We start from the raw sequence: 17,172 nt of genomic DNA, 5'->3' as shown, positions 1-17,172 counted from the left end.
GCTATGTAGGCCTTAAGACACAGCAACTCGAGTGGTGTTAGAGGTTTGTGGGGAACAGGGATGCTGAATGGAGCCTATGACCAACCCCAACAGGGGAAACATAGCCCTTAGAATTTGAGAGAAAATTACGACAGTTCTTGTATTAGTTAGGGCTCTCTGGAGAAACAGAACCAATAGAATACATATATGATTTATTACAAGGAATTGGCTCAAATGATTCTGGAGGGTAATAAGTCAAAAAATCTGCAGCTGGCAAGCAGGAGACCCAGGGGAGCTGACAGTGTGGTTCCAGTCCAAGACTAAAGGCCTGAGAACCAGGAGAGCCAATGGGGTGAGTTACAGTTTCAAGGCTGGCAGGCTTGAGACCCAGGGAGAGCCAGTGTTTCAGTTTGAGTCCAAAGGCAGGGAAAAACCAATGTGTAAGCTCAAGGTACAGGTAGGAGGAAATACTCTCTTACTTGGGGGAGGATCAGCCTTTTGTTCCATGCAGGCCTTCAACTGATTGGACGAGGCTCACCACATTAGGGAGAGTAATCTGCTTTACCATCAATTTAAATGGTAAATGCATTCGAAATCATTCTCACAGAAATTAAGAGATGGAAGCTTTTTCACCTTTACTTCTAGTAACCCACTGACAGAATTTTTGCCTTCTCTCTCTCCTAAGGTTTTGGCTCCCAAGATAGGAATACTTCCAGCAGGGAATCTTCACATGATTCCATTAAAAAAACGTTTTTATGGGGGGAAGGGCAGAGGGAGAGAGAGAGAGACTCTTAAGCAGGCTCCATGCCCAGTGCAAGCCTGACATGGAGCCCCATTTCATAACCCTGAGATCATGACCCAAACAGAAATCAGGAGTCGGACACTTAACTGACTGAGCCACCTAGGGGTCCTGATTCCATTAAATTTGATTATGACTGACCTAAAAGGGGAATTAACATCTCCCATTTTGGGAGAGGGTGAGGCCATCTTTTTTTTGTACTAAGGATAGTTACATAATGTAAAGCAGACTCATAAATATTGGGGGTGGGGGCGCCTAGATGGTACAGTCGGTTGGGGCTGTAACTCTTGGTTTCAGCTCAGGTGGTGGTCTCAGAGTCATGAGATCAAGCCCCACACCAGACTCCATGCTCAGTGAGGAGTCTGCTTGAGATTCCCTCTCCCTGTCCCTCTGCCCTCCCACTTGTGCACACGCGCGCGCGCACACACACACACACACACTCTCTCTCTCTATCAAAATAAATTAATCTTTAAAATAAAAGTTTTAAATATGGGAAGAGTGGTAGATACAGATGCCAAGTTGCCCAGAGGATGGACGATGCTAGTCCTTTACATGTCGTCTCTCCGCCCAACCCCGGTCATGCTCTACTCTCTACTGATGGGAATGGAATTCTACAAACGACATTTCCTAGGCTTCCTTCCTTGCAGCTGGCTTCCTTTTCGAGTCTGTCAATAGGAAGCACCAATAGGAAGTCAGTCAAAGGAAAAGAAGTTTCCTGCCTGGGGCAGTGGAAATGCAGCAGTTGCTGGTGGCTGCTGGCTGTTGGGTGTAGTGGCGTAGGGGTCGGTGATTCTGGACTCCACGGCCTTCCTACTCTTTGAACTTTCCATCTGTGATAGAAGTGGCAGGTCCTTGGGAGATCCAGACCTGACCGTGACAGCAGCTCAAATGCACAGCGGACAGCGCAGACCTGTGGGCTTCAGGTCAGGGGCACGGCAGCTTCTGATGTATTAAGAATCCTTCTCGTTCCCCCTGGGCTCTCTTTTCCATTTTGCTGTTCTAGCCCTTCTCAGACTTTCAGAACCGATTTCATATAATCAGTTACCTCTCTTTGAAATACCCAGAGTGGTTTCTGTTTTCCTGAGTAGACCCTGACTGATAACATTTCTAGGACCAAAAATAGATAAATCGGCTAAGAAAAGGATCTATCTTGAGACTCGCCCTTCTGGGCAAATGACATACAATCCTTCCTCTCAGCATCTCTCTTACCTTTTCTTTCTTAGAAACAGAAACAATCGTAGTCAACTAGAAACTGCACTTATTTTTGTCTTTAACTTCTTTAAGTAGAACTTTAAACACACAACAAGGCAGAGGAGGTCATATATGGAATGCTTGTGTATTTACTACCCAGCTTTAATGCCGATCAGTTTTGATAATTTTCTGTCTTCTCTTGGCCTCCACTTTTTTCCCCCAGAATATTTAAAAATCAGATCACAGGCATTAAGTCACGTCACTCATAACCTTCTAGGGTACTTCTACATGACCCTCCTTCCGTTTCTGTTATTACACTCGGACCTCTGTCGTCTTCGTGGACAGAACATCCTTTTCTCTTCCGCAGCAAGGGATTCCTATTTTTCTTTTGGGATCTGCCTTCCACAGCTTGTGGTGCTGCTTATTCCTTGGTCTTGCTGAGCTCATGGGCACACGGACCAGAGTGATCAGTCTGAGTCCTCCTTCAGGGTGTATCATGGAGAACAAAGCTCTCACTACATGAGAGCTTGGGCCTTAAGAAACATAAAAGCCTAGAACTATAAAAAGGTACCTTCAACAAGAGATTAACCCACCTAACAGTGATGTTAACACAGAGGAAAGCCAGACAAAACTGTTCTAGAGAGTCCTGATGACATTAGCCTAATTCCTGGACCCAGTAGCGCCTAGAGCCAATGCTCGTTTGTAGTTACAAGAGTCAATACATTTCCTTTCCTTTTTTTTTTTTTTTAAGATTTTATTTATTGTTTTTGACAGAGAGAGACACAGTGAGAGAGGGAACAGAAGCGGGGGAGTGGGAGAGGGAGAAGCAGGCTTCCCACTGAGCAGGGAGCCCGATGCAGGGCTCAATCCCAGGACCCTGGGATCATGACCTGAGCCGAAAGCAGACACTTAACGAATGAGCCACCCAGGCGACTCACATTTCCTTCTGTGTTGAAATTTGAGTTTCTATAATGTGTGACCAAGAGTCATTTATTTCTAATTTGTGCCACTCTCCAAGGCTGCACCTGTAGCACATTCAAGAATACTCTATTTAGCAGAGAGAACACATTTTCATAAATGGGAACATTAATTTAATGTCCTCAGTGCAATTCAGGTTATCATATCACTAGAGCATGGTCTCTGGTGAAGCTCTGTTGCAGCTATCTTTTTCCTTCATATCCCCTGAAGTCCTAGCATGCCTGCGGGCCAAGTTTCCTTCAGTTTTGTTCACGTACACAGTCGTGAATAATTTCTTTGCAGGCTACAATAACTTTAGGGTAATTTCCATGATGTCAGAAGTCTTCTACCAATCTCGAAATAACAGTTGACAAGTCTTTTGAAGGTGTTTCCCTGGCTCAAGCCACTGTAAAATATCCACTTTATTTTTTTTTAAGGTTGTATTTATTTATTTGTCAAAGAGAGAGAGCACAAGCAGGGAGGGCGGTAGGTGGAAGGAGAAGGAGGGAGCCTGAGGGAGGACTCCAGTCCAGGACGTGGGATCACGACCTGGGCCGAAGGCAGATGCTTAACCGACTGAGCCACCCAGGCGCCCCTAAAGTACCCATTTTAAAATCTGAAGTAAAATTTCTGTTTAATACTCTTACAGTAATTTTAGCCTTAAAACCTGCATACCTGTGATAAATCATTATGGGCCAAAATCATTTAGCAAAACACATAATAATGATAGAAGGGGAAACCAAGACCTGGGAACACAGATTAGTGGAGCCTCTCAAACTCAGGAACACACCGGCTGCTAAATCAGCTCTCATCACGGCGAACTGTATTGGACTGGCTAGGCAGTTCTTTTAAGAATGCATTAACTACAATTCAGTACCGTATCAAATTTACAAATATAAACATATTTAGAGCTGAAGAGCACTCTAATTAATTAATGTTCAAGGGGCTGTTTCTATAATGAAGTTTCTTCCATGTTTAATGTAATCCAGAATTCTGGCTAATAGTGGGCTTCAAATTTCCTTCAAAATCCAGAAATTATTATATAAAAAAGGCTGAATCATGTGGTTAGAGATTGGGGCCTTCATATTCTCATCCTACGCCCAAAGACCCAGACTTCTCTGTGTTCCTGTACGTCGCCAGAGCACAGACAAATAAGGACACTATGCTAACAGAAGGAGAACATTCTCAGGGCTATGCCATACCCCTGCCAAAAACAAGACACCCGGGAATACTGCTAGAGAAGCATCAAATCAATATCCAATTTTTTACTATCATATCCTGTCAGCTAAAATCTAATACTTCCTCTATTCTCATCTGAAACATGGTCATGGGTTATGACTTTACAATTTTTTGCTATTATAAATGATGCTGCAACAAACACCCTTGCACACAGATCTTTGAGCACTTGTGAGATAACCTGATTCCTAGAAGTAGAGTTGCTGAGTGGGTGCAGATTACCTTCCCAAAACATTATATCAGTTTATATCTTCACCAATACCATTTGACAGTGTCTTTTCCTCCAATGTCTACATTAACTCCCAATGTTATCTCTATATGTGCTTTCCCATCTACCTTTAGGGAAAAATACCAGGAAAGTATCAATATTATTATTTAATACTGTCCTGGATGTACTAGTCCATGAATTAGGCAAGATGATTAAGTATAAAATACGAATATTGGAAACGATGAAATAGTTACTGCTATTGGTTACAGGTGATATTATGTATCTTTAAAATGCAAAAGTAGGGGCACCTGGGTGGCTCAATCAGTTGGGTGTCTGACTCTTGATCACAGCTCAGGTCTTGATCTTGGGGTCTTGAGTTCAAGCCCCACATTGGGCTCCATGTTGGGCATGGAGCCTACTTAAAAAAAAATGCAAAAAGCGGGGCAACTGGATGGCTCAGTGGGTTAAACCTCTGCCTTCAGCTCAGGTCATGATCTCAGGGTCCTGGGATTGAGCCCCGCATCGGGCTCTCTGCTCAGTGGGGAGCCTGCTTCCTCCTCTCTCTCTCTCTCTGCCTGCCTCTCCACCTACTTGAGATCTCTGTCTGTCAAATAAATAAATAATATCTTTTAAAAAAATGCAAAAGTCAAATTAGAAAACTATTTTCCAAAGTAAAATTCTTGGGCTTTTGCTCTGCTGGAATAACTGATACTAGACTTTCATTCTGCTATAAACAATTTGAAAACTGGATAAAATACATGAAAAAACTGCTTTTGGACAATAAAAAACAGAAAAAGTAGGGTGATGATCTCTGAGAATCAAATGAGGTTAGCCAATCACTTTGGCTTTCTAGATTGTGTTAATGGAAGGGGAAATCAAAAGGGACTGAACATGGGCGTCAGGCTGGCTCAGTCCATGGAGGATGTGACTCTTAATCTCAGGGTTGTGAGTTCAAGTTCCATGTTCGGTGTGGAGCCTATTAAAAAAAAAGCGGAAGTGGGGGACAGGGGCTGAGTTCACCATGGCTGAGGTACCTGGAAGTTGTAGGGTAAAGTACTAGATGAGATAACTACACAGGCAATGGGGTCAATAAATCTGTAGAGGAGTATTCTAAGTCTGTCCTAAACACTAATCTGTATGTATAGTGTGAAACTCCCAGAGTCTGAGTAAACAGAAGTGTAAGCAGAAGAATTCCCAGAGCTTACAGAGAGTTAAGAGACAATTAAGTTTTGACCAGCCAAAGTGAGAATTCTTCACTGAACACCTAAGGCATTAAATAGAGAAACTAAAACAGTAACACTTAAGTAGAAGGACTAACCTAACTCAACAGTAAAGATCATTCTAGAACTGTCCCCCAAACTAAAAAACAGGCCGTAAATCATCAAGCTGATCCCTTAGCAACTTAACTAGCAAGTAGAGCAAAAATTCAAGGTCTTTAAAGGCATGAAATTGGGGCGCCTGGGTGGCTCAGGCATTAAGCGTCTGCCTTCCACTCAGGTCATGATCTAGGGTCCTGGGATCGAGCTCCACATCAGGCTCCATGCTCAGCGGGAAGCCTGCTTCTCCCTCTCCCTCTGCCCCTGCTTGGGTTCCCTCTCTCACTGTCTCTCTCTGTTAAATAAATAAATAGATAAAATCTTTAAAAAATAAAATAAAATAAAGGCACGAAATTCAGACACTCAAAAACACATGTTTACCTTGCCCATCATCCCTTCAAAAAGTACTAGACACGTGAAAAATAAAAGTCATGCTAGAATCAGAAGAAAAATTAGTCAATAGATCCAGAAATGAATGCTAGACCAAGCAAAGATGTAAAAACAGTTATTACACATACATTCAAAATTTAAAGAAAAACATGAAGAATATAGAGAAAGAGAAGATATTAAAAACAAGTAAAATTCCTAGAAACAAAAATACAACAGCAGAAATTTAAAACTCACTAGATGGGGTTAATAACAGCAGGTTACGAACTACAGAAGAATAATCCATGCATGCAAAGATATAGCGCTGGATTATTTCATGTAAAACAAAAAAGAATGATTTAAAAAATGAACAGAGCCTTAGTGACACGTAGGAAGATATTAAATGGTCTAATATGTTTGTAATTGAGGTTCTGGAAAAGACAGAAGCAGAAAAAGCACTTGAAGAAAAGATGAGAAACAGAACTACATTATACATCAGAGGTTTGCAAACTTTTGCTGTAAAAGGCAAGATAGTAAATATTTGAGGTTTTACAGGCTAATGGTCTTGTTGCAACAACTCAACTCTGTCACTGTAGCACAAAATATACCATAAACAACACGTAAATGAATGGCTGGGATTTTACTTATGAAAGGAGGCAGGGATCCAGACTTGACCTGAAGACTGTAGTTTGCCCGTTCCGGCTATACATGAACTGGTGTGATATGTGATGAGTGATAAATGTATACTGTGATGAGGGAAATGCATGTTGTAACCCTTAGAGCAACAATTAAATGTAAAAAAAAGAGTTTAAGCTAATAAGCCAACCGTGGAGATAAAGTGGAGAATACAAAAATCACTCAATAGTCTTTTTTGAGGCAGGATAAGGAAAAGGCAAGAAAAGAGTGGGAAAGGAAAAAAAAGAGATGACATAAAAAAAAAACCCAGGAAGATGGTACATATAAATCCAACTACATTGATAATTATATTAAATGCAAATATGCACAACTCCACTTAAAAAGATTATCAGACTGGATGAAAAATGACCAAATATATGCTATCTACAAGAAATCCACTTTAAATACAAAGATACAGATATTAAGAGTAAATAGACGTAAAAAGGATACCATGAAAACACTATTTGTAAGAGAGATGGAGGTTATATTAATATCAAAGTAGGCTCAAGCCAATACCAGAGCTAAAAAGATTTTATAGTTCTAAAAGTATTAATTCACTGAGAAAATAGAACCAAAAGTATCTATGTACCTAATAATAGAGGTTCAAAATACAGAAAGCAAAAACTGGCAGAAGTGAAGAGAAATACAATAAATTTATATTTATTGTTGTATATTTCAACACTCCTCAGTAACTGATAGAGGAATAGATGGAAAAATTGATAAGTGTATAAACACTTGACAAACACTATCAACCAGCTTGACCAAATTGATGTTTATAGAACACTTTGCACAACAGCAGCAAAATATACATTCTTTTTAAGTGTATTTCAAACATTTACCAAGATAGACTATAGGCTGGCCATAAAACAACTTTTAATATATTTAAAGGATTGTAGTCACATAAAGTATATTCTCTGACCATATGGAATTAAATTAGACATCAATAGCAAATGGAAATCCCCCAAAATTTGGAAACTGAAGATTAAACTTCTAAATAACCTATGTATAAAAGAAATCACAGCAATATTAGAAAGTGTTTTGAACTGCATGAAACAATATATCAAAATTTGTTGTTTTCAGTTAAAGCAGTGTTTAGGGGGAAATGTATAGTTTCAAATGCTTATATTAAAACAAAAAAAGGGGACGCCTGAGTGGCTCAGTTGGTTGGGTGTCTGCCTTTGGCTCAGGTCATGACCCTGGGGTCCTGGGATCAAGTCCTGCATCGGGCTCCCTGCTTGGTGTGGAGTCTGCTTCTCCCTCTCCCTCTACCACCCACTGCCCCTTCTTGTGCATGCATGGTCTCTCTCTGTCAAATAAATGAATAAAATCTTTAAAAATAAATAAATAAATAAAATTTTAAAAAAGAGAAAAGAAAAAAGTTCTAAAACTCAGTGAGTTACATTTCTACATAAGAAGCTAATAAATGGAGATCAAATATACCCAACATAAGGGAAAGGAAGAAAATAAATAAAGACAAGATCAGAAATAAATGAAATAGAAACAGAGCAAATGAGAGAAGAAAATCAATGAAACCAAAAGCTAGTTCTCTATAACAATAAACTGATCAATAGCAATAAAACTGATATGAATATCAATGAAATTTATCAGCCTCTAGCTTGGCCAATTAACAAAAAAAAAAAAAAGAGAGAGAGAGAGAGAAATGCAAAATTACCAATATCAGGAATAAAAGAGGGAAACATCATTACAGATCCTACAGACATTAAAAAAACCCCAAAATATTATGAACAACTCTTCGTCAATAATTCAACAATTTATACAAAATGACCCCTTTTTAAAAAGATTTTATTTACCTATTTGACAGAGAGAGACACAGCGAGAATGGGAACACAAGCAGGGGGAATGGGAGAGGGAGAAGCAGGCTCCACGCTGAACAGGGAGCCCAACATGGGGCTCGATCCCAGGACACTGGGACCATGATGTTTAGGCAGATGCTTAATGACTGAGCCACCCAGGCACCCCAACACTTTTTTTGAGAGAGGGAAGGGAGGACTGAGAAGGGGAGAGAGAGAGAGAGAGAGAGAATCTTAAGCAGGTTACACCCAGCACAGAGCCCGACGTAGGACTCAAGTCTCACAACCCTGAGAACATGACCTGAGCCAAAATCAAGTAGAACACTTAACTGACTGAGCCACCCAGGGACCCTGAAATGAACACATTTCTTAAGAGATATAAATGGTCAAAACTGATACAAGAAAAAATAAAAAGTCTGAACAGCCATATATCAATTAAAGAAACTAAACATAAAATAATAAAGAAAAAAATATAATTTTAAAATCTGCCCACAAAAAAGACTCCAGGCCCAAGTGGCTTCAATGTTAAGTTATATTAGATATTTAAGGAAGGCATAATACACATCCCATACAAACACTCAAGAAATAGGGAAGGAGGAAAACTTCCCAACTCTTTTTATGAGGCCAGTATACTTGTACCTAAACCAAAGACACTCTAAGAAAACTACAGAATAATACCCTTTGTAAAAACAGACACAAAAAATGTATAATGTTATATTAGTAAATCAAATATATAAAAAGGCAACAACAAAGTTTAATTCCAGGACGGCAAGACAGTTTAATCGCTGAAAATCAATCTGCACAATTCACCATGTTAACAATGTTCACAGAATAAATAAGAAAAAAAAAGATTATCAATAGATGCAGAGTGGTGCCTGGGTGGGTCAGTCGGTTAAGTGTCTGCCTTTAGCTCAGGTCATGATGATCTCAGGGTCCTGGGATCAAGCCTCACAACAGATTCCCTGCTCATTGAGGGGTCTGCTTCTCCCTTGCCCTCTGCTCCTTCCCCGCCCATGCATGTGCATGCACTCTCTCTTTCAAATGAATAAATAAAAATCCTTTAAAAAAAAATCAATAGATGCTGAAAAAGCATTTGAAAAATTAAACATGGGTTCATTAAAAACATACGCATTCATGATAAAAACTCTAGCAAAATAGGAGTAGAAGGGAACTGGTAAAGAGTACAAAAAGCAAAAGACTGAATGCTTTCCCCTCCAAGATAGGGAACAGGGCAAAAATCTGTGCTCTCACCACTTGTATTCAACATTGACCTGGGTCTTGGTCAATGTAATAAGAAATGAAAAATAAATAAAAGTGAGTGAAAAGGAAGAAAAAAAGTCTGTCACTGTTTACTCACTGTACAAATAAGTAAATCCCAAGAGAAATCATATACATGAAAAATCCCCAGAGATCTACAGAGACTCTCCTAGAACTAATAACTGAATTTAACAAGGTCACAAGATATAGGGTCAACATATAAAAATTAATTCTACTTGTGTCAATTAATAATGAACAATTAGAAAATGAAATAAAAAAACAACACATTCATAAAAACATTAAGAAACATGAAACACTGGGCGCCTGGGTGGCTCCATCGTTAAGCAGCTGCTTTAGGTTTAGGTCATGATCCCAGGGTCCTGTGATCAAGGCCCACATCTGGCTCCCTGCTCAACGAGATGCCTGCTTCTCCCTCTCCCGCCCCGCCTGATTGTGTTCCCTCTCTCTTTGTCAGATAAATAAATAAAATCTTAAAAAAAAAAACCTTTAAAAAAATGAAACACTAAGGGATCGAATTACTAAAATATATGCAAACTCTGTATACTGAAAACCACAAAATGGCTGAGAGAATGTCAAAGATCCAAATAAATGGAGAGACAGGCCATACACATGAATCAAAAGACCAAACAGTTAATATGTCAATTCTATTCAGATTAACCAATGAAATCCCATGTAATCTTAATCAAAATCCAAAAAGCTTCTTTTTGTAGAAATTACCAAGCTGATTCTAAAATTTATAGGATATGCAATGGACCTAGAATAGTCAAAACAATGTTCAAAAGAATAAAAGGGACCTGTCTTACAAGGTTTTAAGATTTAATATAACTACAGTGGCCAAGACAGTACAGTATTTTTTAAAAGATTATTTATTTATTTATTTTAGAGATGGGGGAGGGAAGGAGCAGAGGGAGAGGGACAAGCAGATTCCATGCTGAGTGCAGAGCTCTATTTGGGGCTCGATCCTATAACCTTGAGATCATGACCTGAGCCGAAATCAAGAGTAGGATGCTCAACCAACTGAGCCACCCAGGCTCCCTGACCAGTACAGTATTAACATTAGGATAGACACGTAGATCAATGGAATAGAAGAGTCCAGAAATATACACACATGGGAATGCAAGCTGGTAGTCACTCTGGAAAACAGTATGGAGTTTCCTCAAGAAGTTAAAAATAGGGGCGCCTGGGTGGCTCAGTGGGTTGAGGCCTCTGCCTTCGGCTCAGGTCATGATCTCGGGGTCCTGGGATCGAGCCCCACATCGGGATCCCCGCCCAGCGGGGAGCCTGCTTCCCCCCCCTCTCTCTCTCTGCCTGCCTCTCTGCCTACTTGTGATCTCTGTCTGTCGGGTAAATAAATAAAATCTTAAAAAAAAAAAAAGAAGTTAAAAATAGAGCTACACTACAACTCGGCAATTGCACTCCTGGGTATTTACCCCTAAGATACAAACATAGTGACCCAAAGGGGCATGTGCACTCCAATGTTTATAGCAGCAACGTCCACAAGAGCCAAACTACAGAAAGGGCCTAGATGTCCATCGAAAGATGAATGGATAAAGAAGATGTGGTATATACATACAATGGAATACTATGCAATCATCAAAAAGCACAAAATCGGGTGCCTGGGTGGCTCAGTGGGTTAAAGCCTCGGCCTTCAGCTCGGGTTATGATCCCAGGGTCCTGGGATCGAACCCCACATCAGGCTCTCTGCCTGGCAGGGAGCCTGCTTCCTCCTCTCTCTCTGCCTGCCTCTCTGCCTACTTGTGATCTCTGTCTGTCAAATAAATAAATAAAATCTTAAAAAAAAAAAGCACAAAATCTTGCCATTTGCAGCGACAGGGGTGGAAGTAGAGGGTATTACGCTAAGCAAAGTAAGTCAATCAGAGAAAGACAATTATCATAGGCTCTCACTGATATGTAGAATCTGAGACACAAGGCAGAGGATCATAGGGGAAGAGAGGAAAAAATGAAACAAGACGAAACTAGAGAGGGAGACAAACCATAAGAGACTCTAAATCTTAGGAAACAAACTGAGGGCTGCTGCAGTGGAGGGGGTGGGGGGGGTGGGTGGGTAATGGGCACTGGGGAGGGTATGTGTTGTGATGAAAACTGTGAATTGTATAAGACTGATGAATCACAGACCTGTACTCCTGAAACACGTAATATATGTTAATTTAAAAAAAGCAAGAAAAAAAACCCCTAGAAATAAACACACAAATATATTATCAATTTTATCAAATTTTTTAAAAGGTGCCACAATAACTCAACATGGGAATACTAATATTTTCAAACAAACGGTGCCAGAACAACTGGGTATCCATTATGGGGATAAAAATAAACCTTGACCCTTACTTTACACCACAGACAAATTTTAAACTCAAAATGGATCACGAAACTAAATGTAAAAGTTAAATCTCTAGAAGAAAACATAGGAGAAAATCTTCAGGACATTGGGGTGGGAAAAGATTTCTTTCTTCCTTTTTTTCTTTTTTTTTTTTGAGAGAGAGGGAACGTGTGAGTGGGGGGAGGGGCAGTGGGAGAGGGAGAGAGAGTCTCAAGCAGGATCCACGCTCAGTATAGAGCCTGACATGGGGATTAATCCCACAACCCTGAGATCATGACCTGAGTTGAACCAACTGAACCACCCAGGCACCCCTCATTTTTTTTTTAAGATTTATTTATTTATTTGAGAGAGAGCAGGGGTTGGGGGGCAGGGACAGAGGGAGATTTAGAGAGACAGTCCCAAAGAGATTCCACTCAGCGCAGAACCTGAGGCAGGGCTCAATCTCATGATCTTGAGCTCATGTCCTGAGCTGAACCAAGAGTCTGAAGCTTAAAAAAGACTGCGCCACATAGGCACCCCTTCTTTTTTATTAAGTTTATATATTTTAGTAATCTTTACACCCAACATGGGGCTTCAACCCATGACCCCAAGATCAAGAGAGACACACTCTTCCAACCAAGCCAGACAGGCACCCCTAGACAAAGATTTCTTAGCACACAGGAAGCATGGGCCATAAAGAAAAATTTGTCAAATTTTGCACTTTGAATGATACTAGTAAGGAAATGAGAAGCCAAGCCATGAATTAGAATATAGTGTTTGCAATACATGTATCTGACAAAAAACTTACATTCAGAATACGTAGTCATCAAACAATTCAACAATAGGGCAAACTATATGACATTGGTGAATAATTTCAACAGACGGATCCCAAAAGAAGATATACAAACTAACACAAGAAAGATGCTTAACATCTTTTTTTTTTTTTTTTGAGGTGGGGGGGCTTGCGTGGGCCCAAGCATAAGGCCCAAGCATGGAGAGGAGGGGCAGAGAGAGAATCTTAAGCAGGCTTCAAGCCCAGGGCAGAGCTTGACCAGGGGCTCAACTGTATGACCCTGAGATCACGACCTGAGCCCAAATCCAGTCCCACGCTTAACCAACTTTGCCACCCAGGTGTCCCTAACAGCATTCTTCATATACTTCATACAGAAGATGAAAATTATAACCACAATTAAATGTCATTACACACAGAGGCACCTGGGAGGCTCAGTTGGTTAAGCCTCTGACCCTGATTTCAGCTCAGGTCATGATCTCAGGGTCGTGGGATTGAGCCCTGCCTTGGGTTCTACTTTCTATCTCTCAAATAAATAAATAAATAAATAAATAAATTTTTTAAAGCCATTACCCATATACTATAATGGCTAAAACTATAAAGACGGACAGGATCAAGTACTGACAAGAATGTAGAGAAACCGCATCTCACCACTGTCAGTGGGAATATGAAATGAGACAATCTGGAAAACTGTTGAGCAGTTCTAATAAAGTTATACCTGCTTTTGAACCAACGATTTCATTCCTAAGTATTTACCCAAGAGAAACGAACACGTACATCCACAAAGAGACCCGCACAAGAATTTTCACAGCAGCTTCATTCATACTAGCCCCAAACTGGAAAGAAAATGTCCATCAGCTGGTGAATAGCTACAGGGTGGTACATCCCTACCATGGAACAGCACTGAGCCATACAAAGGAACAAACCTCGGATACACACAATGACCTGAACAAATCTCCAAAGTGTCAGCCTCAACAAAAGAAGCCAGGCACAAAGGACTACATACTGGGAGATCCCCATTATAAGAAATTCTAGAACAGGCAAGACTAATCCAGAGTGACAGAAGTAGGAGATTAATAGTTGCCTGGGCTGCGAGTGAGACAGATAGGAGGTTTTAACTACAAAAAGGCATAAGGGGGAAAAAGAAGACAGGAGGGAAATTCTGGGTGATGGAAATGTTCTATATGTTACTTATGGTGACTGTTACACACGAATGTATGTCAAAACCCATTGAATTGTACACTTCAAATGGGTGCGTTTTATCGTATGTAAATTATACCTTAATAAACTGAATTAAGTAAAAACTCTTAGAAACAAAAGAATCTGGTAAGACAGCCACTTATAAAATTAGTACACAAAAATAAATAGGTAGGTAGCAGATACAATGGAAGATCCCTTTCACAAAAATAGTTGAAATGAAATATTTTAATAAGCACAGGAAGTAGGCAACAAAAATGGCAAAACCCGACTGAGGATCATAAAAGAACACGTGAGTGGACAGACCTCCTGTATTAACTTCCTGGCTGGTCCCTGCTTTTTCCAGAGGGATCTACTCAAATCTAAGTCAGACCATGGCATTCCTCTCTTCAAAACCACCACTTGGAAAGGAATCCGAAATCTTAACCCTGGTCTAGAAAGGTTGGAGTATCTCCCTTCCTCCCACTAGATACAAGTCTTCCCTTCAGGGTCACATTCTCAGAGGTTATCTTGACAAGCCCACCTGCAGCGTGGAGGAGTGTCCCTGTATCATTACAGCTTACTACAGCTCACTGGCTAGTGTCAGAGAAACTATGTCCTACGAGGCATGGTTTCGAAACTGGGGGAAAGGATTCAAAGGAGACATGAGAGTTGTCTTCCAATACTGAAGGGCAGTCATGAAGAAGAAGCAGAATTCTTCTTTCAGTTGCTCCAACAGACAAGTCATCCGGACACGATCACTAGCTTGTAAGCCCCCAGAGAGCAAGGACTCTGGTTTGCTCACCTCCGTGGCCCTAGAACAGAGCAGAATGTCTGGCACACAGCGCTCAATCAGTATTTACTGAATGGACGTTCAGAGTGGTTCCAAAAAGCAAAGCGGACCAACGGATGGGACTTCAGAAGCCAGACTAGCTCAGACTAAAGAACATTTTTTTTTTCAAAGATTTTATTTATTTATTTGATAGAGAGAGATCACAAGCAGGCCGAGAGGCAGGCCCAGAGAGGGGGAAGCAGGCTCCCTGCTGAGCAGAAGGCCCGATGCAGGGCTCGATCCCAGGACCCTGAGATCACGACCTGAGCCAAAGGCAGAAGGCAGAGGCTTTAACCCACTGAGCCACCCAGGCACCCCAAGAACAGCTTTTTAACAATGAGAACTTAATGGAATTTTTTGAGCTCAGGTGTCCCCATCTAGCGCTTTCATACCTCCACGCAGGCAAACTGAGGTTTGCTAGGTATTAAGTCAGCAGTTATCATTCTGCTTGTCTCAATCCATTAGTGGGTTTTGAAATCAATCTAGTGGGTCACAACTAGGCTTTAAAGAACACAAAATGGAATTTAAAATATTAGAGCTTCCTACAAGGAGTAAGAATTCTTTTATGAATTTTTTCCTTCAGATAGATTAACATGCAGAATCACAAATACGTGTGTACTGGGTCATGATGTAAAATACATTTCTTACTGAGGGCTTTGGTAAAACAAATTGAGAAGTACCGGGTTCAGCTGTTCAACAACAGAATTTGCCCCCTCGCAGGGGAATAAGTCCTCTATTTCTGTTGTATTGGAGATGGAATTTTACTGATTTAGGATGAATGCACTTGGGGAGAGATGGGACGGCATGATTTCAGGAATTTATATTTTTTTCTTTATATTCATCCTTTTCCAAGGTGATTACCTATCTTTTCAAAAGTAATCTCAAGTAGTTTAAAATAAAACATATATACAATGTTTTTAAAAATAGAAATTAGAAATTTTAAATGGAGGTGAGATATTTCTGTACTTTTGCACTTAACACCATTTGTCCTGGAACCCAAGGCAAAACCAAAAAAACTAGGAAACGAATAATTTATATAGTGCTCACATCATTTCCCCAGTAAAAATGAGCATTTTTCTGGCACTAACTTGTAGGAGGAATTTGTCATGTGAATCCTTATATGAGGATGCTAAATGTCATTAGAGAGAGTATGTGAACTAATACAATAAACTTCCTAATTGGTCTCCTTGCCTTTTGTCTTTCTCCCTTCAGTCCACCCTGAAGTATGTTATCTTCCTGGATTCTGCTGCTTAAAATTCTTTAATAGCTTCTTTAATTCTTTAATAGCCTACTGGATAAAGTCACTGTTTGTATGAATGCATTTTTTTAAAAAAAGATTTTATTTATTTATTTGACAGACAGAGATCACAAGTAGGCAGAGAGGCAGGTAGAAAGAGGGGGGAAGCAGGCTCCCCGCAGAGCAAAGGGCCTGATGTGGGGCTCGATCCCAAGGCCCTGAGATCATGACCTGAGCCGAAGGCAGAGGCTTTAATTCACTGAGGTACCCAAGCGCCTCTGTATAAATGGATTTAATACTCTCTGGGACCCTGCTTCTGCCAGTCTCTCCTCGCTCATCTCCTACCACCTATCTTGCCTCCCGTCCTCAGGCTACACGGCAGTTCCTGGGCACATGTACCCTTCATGCCGCCAACCTTTTGTCCATATTGTTCGTATGCTACAGTAAAACCATCCCTCTCCATCCGAGGCGCCCTTGCCCCTCCTTCAGAGTCAGCTCAAACAGCACCTCCCTTGGGAAGCTTTCCTTGACTTCCCTGGGCTGATGTTAACTCCGATTTCCTATATACTGTACCATACACATGTACTTTGTGACAATGGACTGCATCTGTCCATTGTAACATAGGTTTCCCTGTGACACTGGAATATCCATTCGAGTAGAGACTACGTCTAGATGTACGCCTGGCCTTAGTTTCATGTTTGGTATGTTGGAGGCACTCGATCAGTATCCTCACCGGTGTCCTTACTGAACTAACAAGTGTTCTTTATTTTTTTTTTTAAGATTTTATTTATTTATTTGACAGAGATCACAAGTAGGCAGAGAGGCAGGCAGAGGGAGAGGGAGAAGCAGGCTCCCTGCTGAGCAGGAAGCCCAATGTGGGGCTCAATCCCAGGACCCTGGGATCATGACCAGAGCCAAAGGCAGAGGCTTTAACCCACTGAGCCACCCAGGCACCCCTAACAAAGGTTCTTTACGTGACTTTCCCTGTATGTTGCCTCCAAAGT

General features: G+C 40.8%; 1 protein-coding gene across 3 annotated transcripts in view; it reads right to left on the bottom strand.

The window, feature by feature from the left end:
* ZBTB8A (zinc finger and BTB domain containing 8A) overlaps positions 1 to 17,172 on the bottom strand; it is a 62,915-nt gene that overhangs the window by 29,328 nt on the left and 16,415 nt on the right. The gene's annotated exons all lie outside the window — the stretch shown is intronic.

The sequence above is a fragment of the Lontra canadensis genome, unplaced genomic scaffold (genome assembly GCF_010015895.1).
Source record: "Lontra canadensis isolate GAN:19392208 unplaced genomic scaffold, GSC_riverotter_1.0 scaffold60, whole genome shotgun sequence".
Taxonomy (NCBI): Eukaryota; Metazoa; Chordata; class Mammalia; order Carnivora; family Mustelidae; genus Lontra; species Lontra canadensis.
The sequence above is the reverse complement of the archived record's forward strand: the minus strand, read 5'-3'. Positions and strand labels throughout refer to the sequence as shown.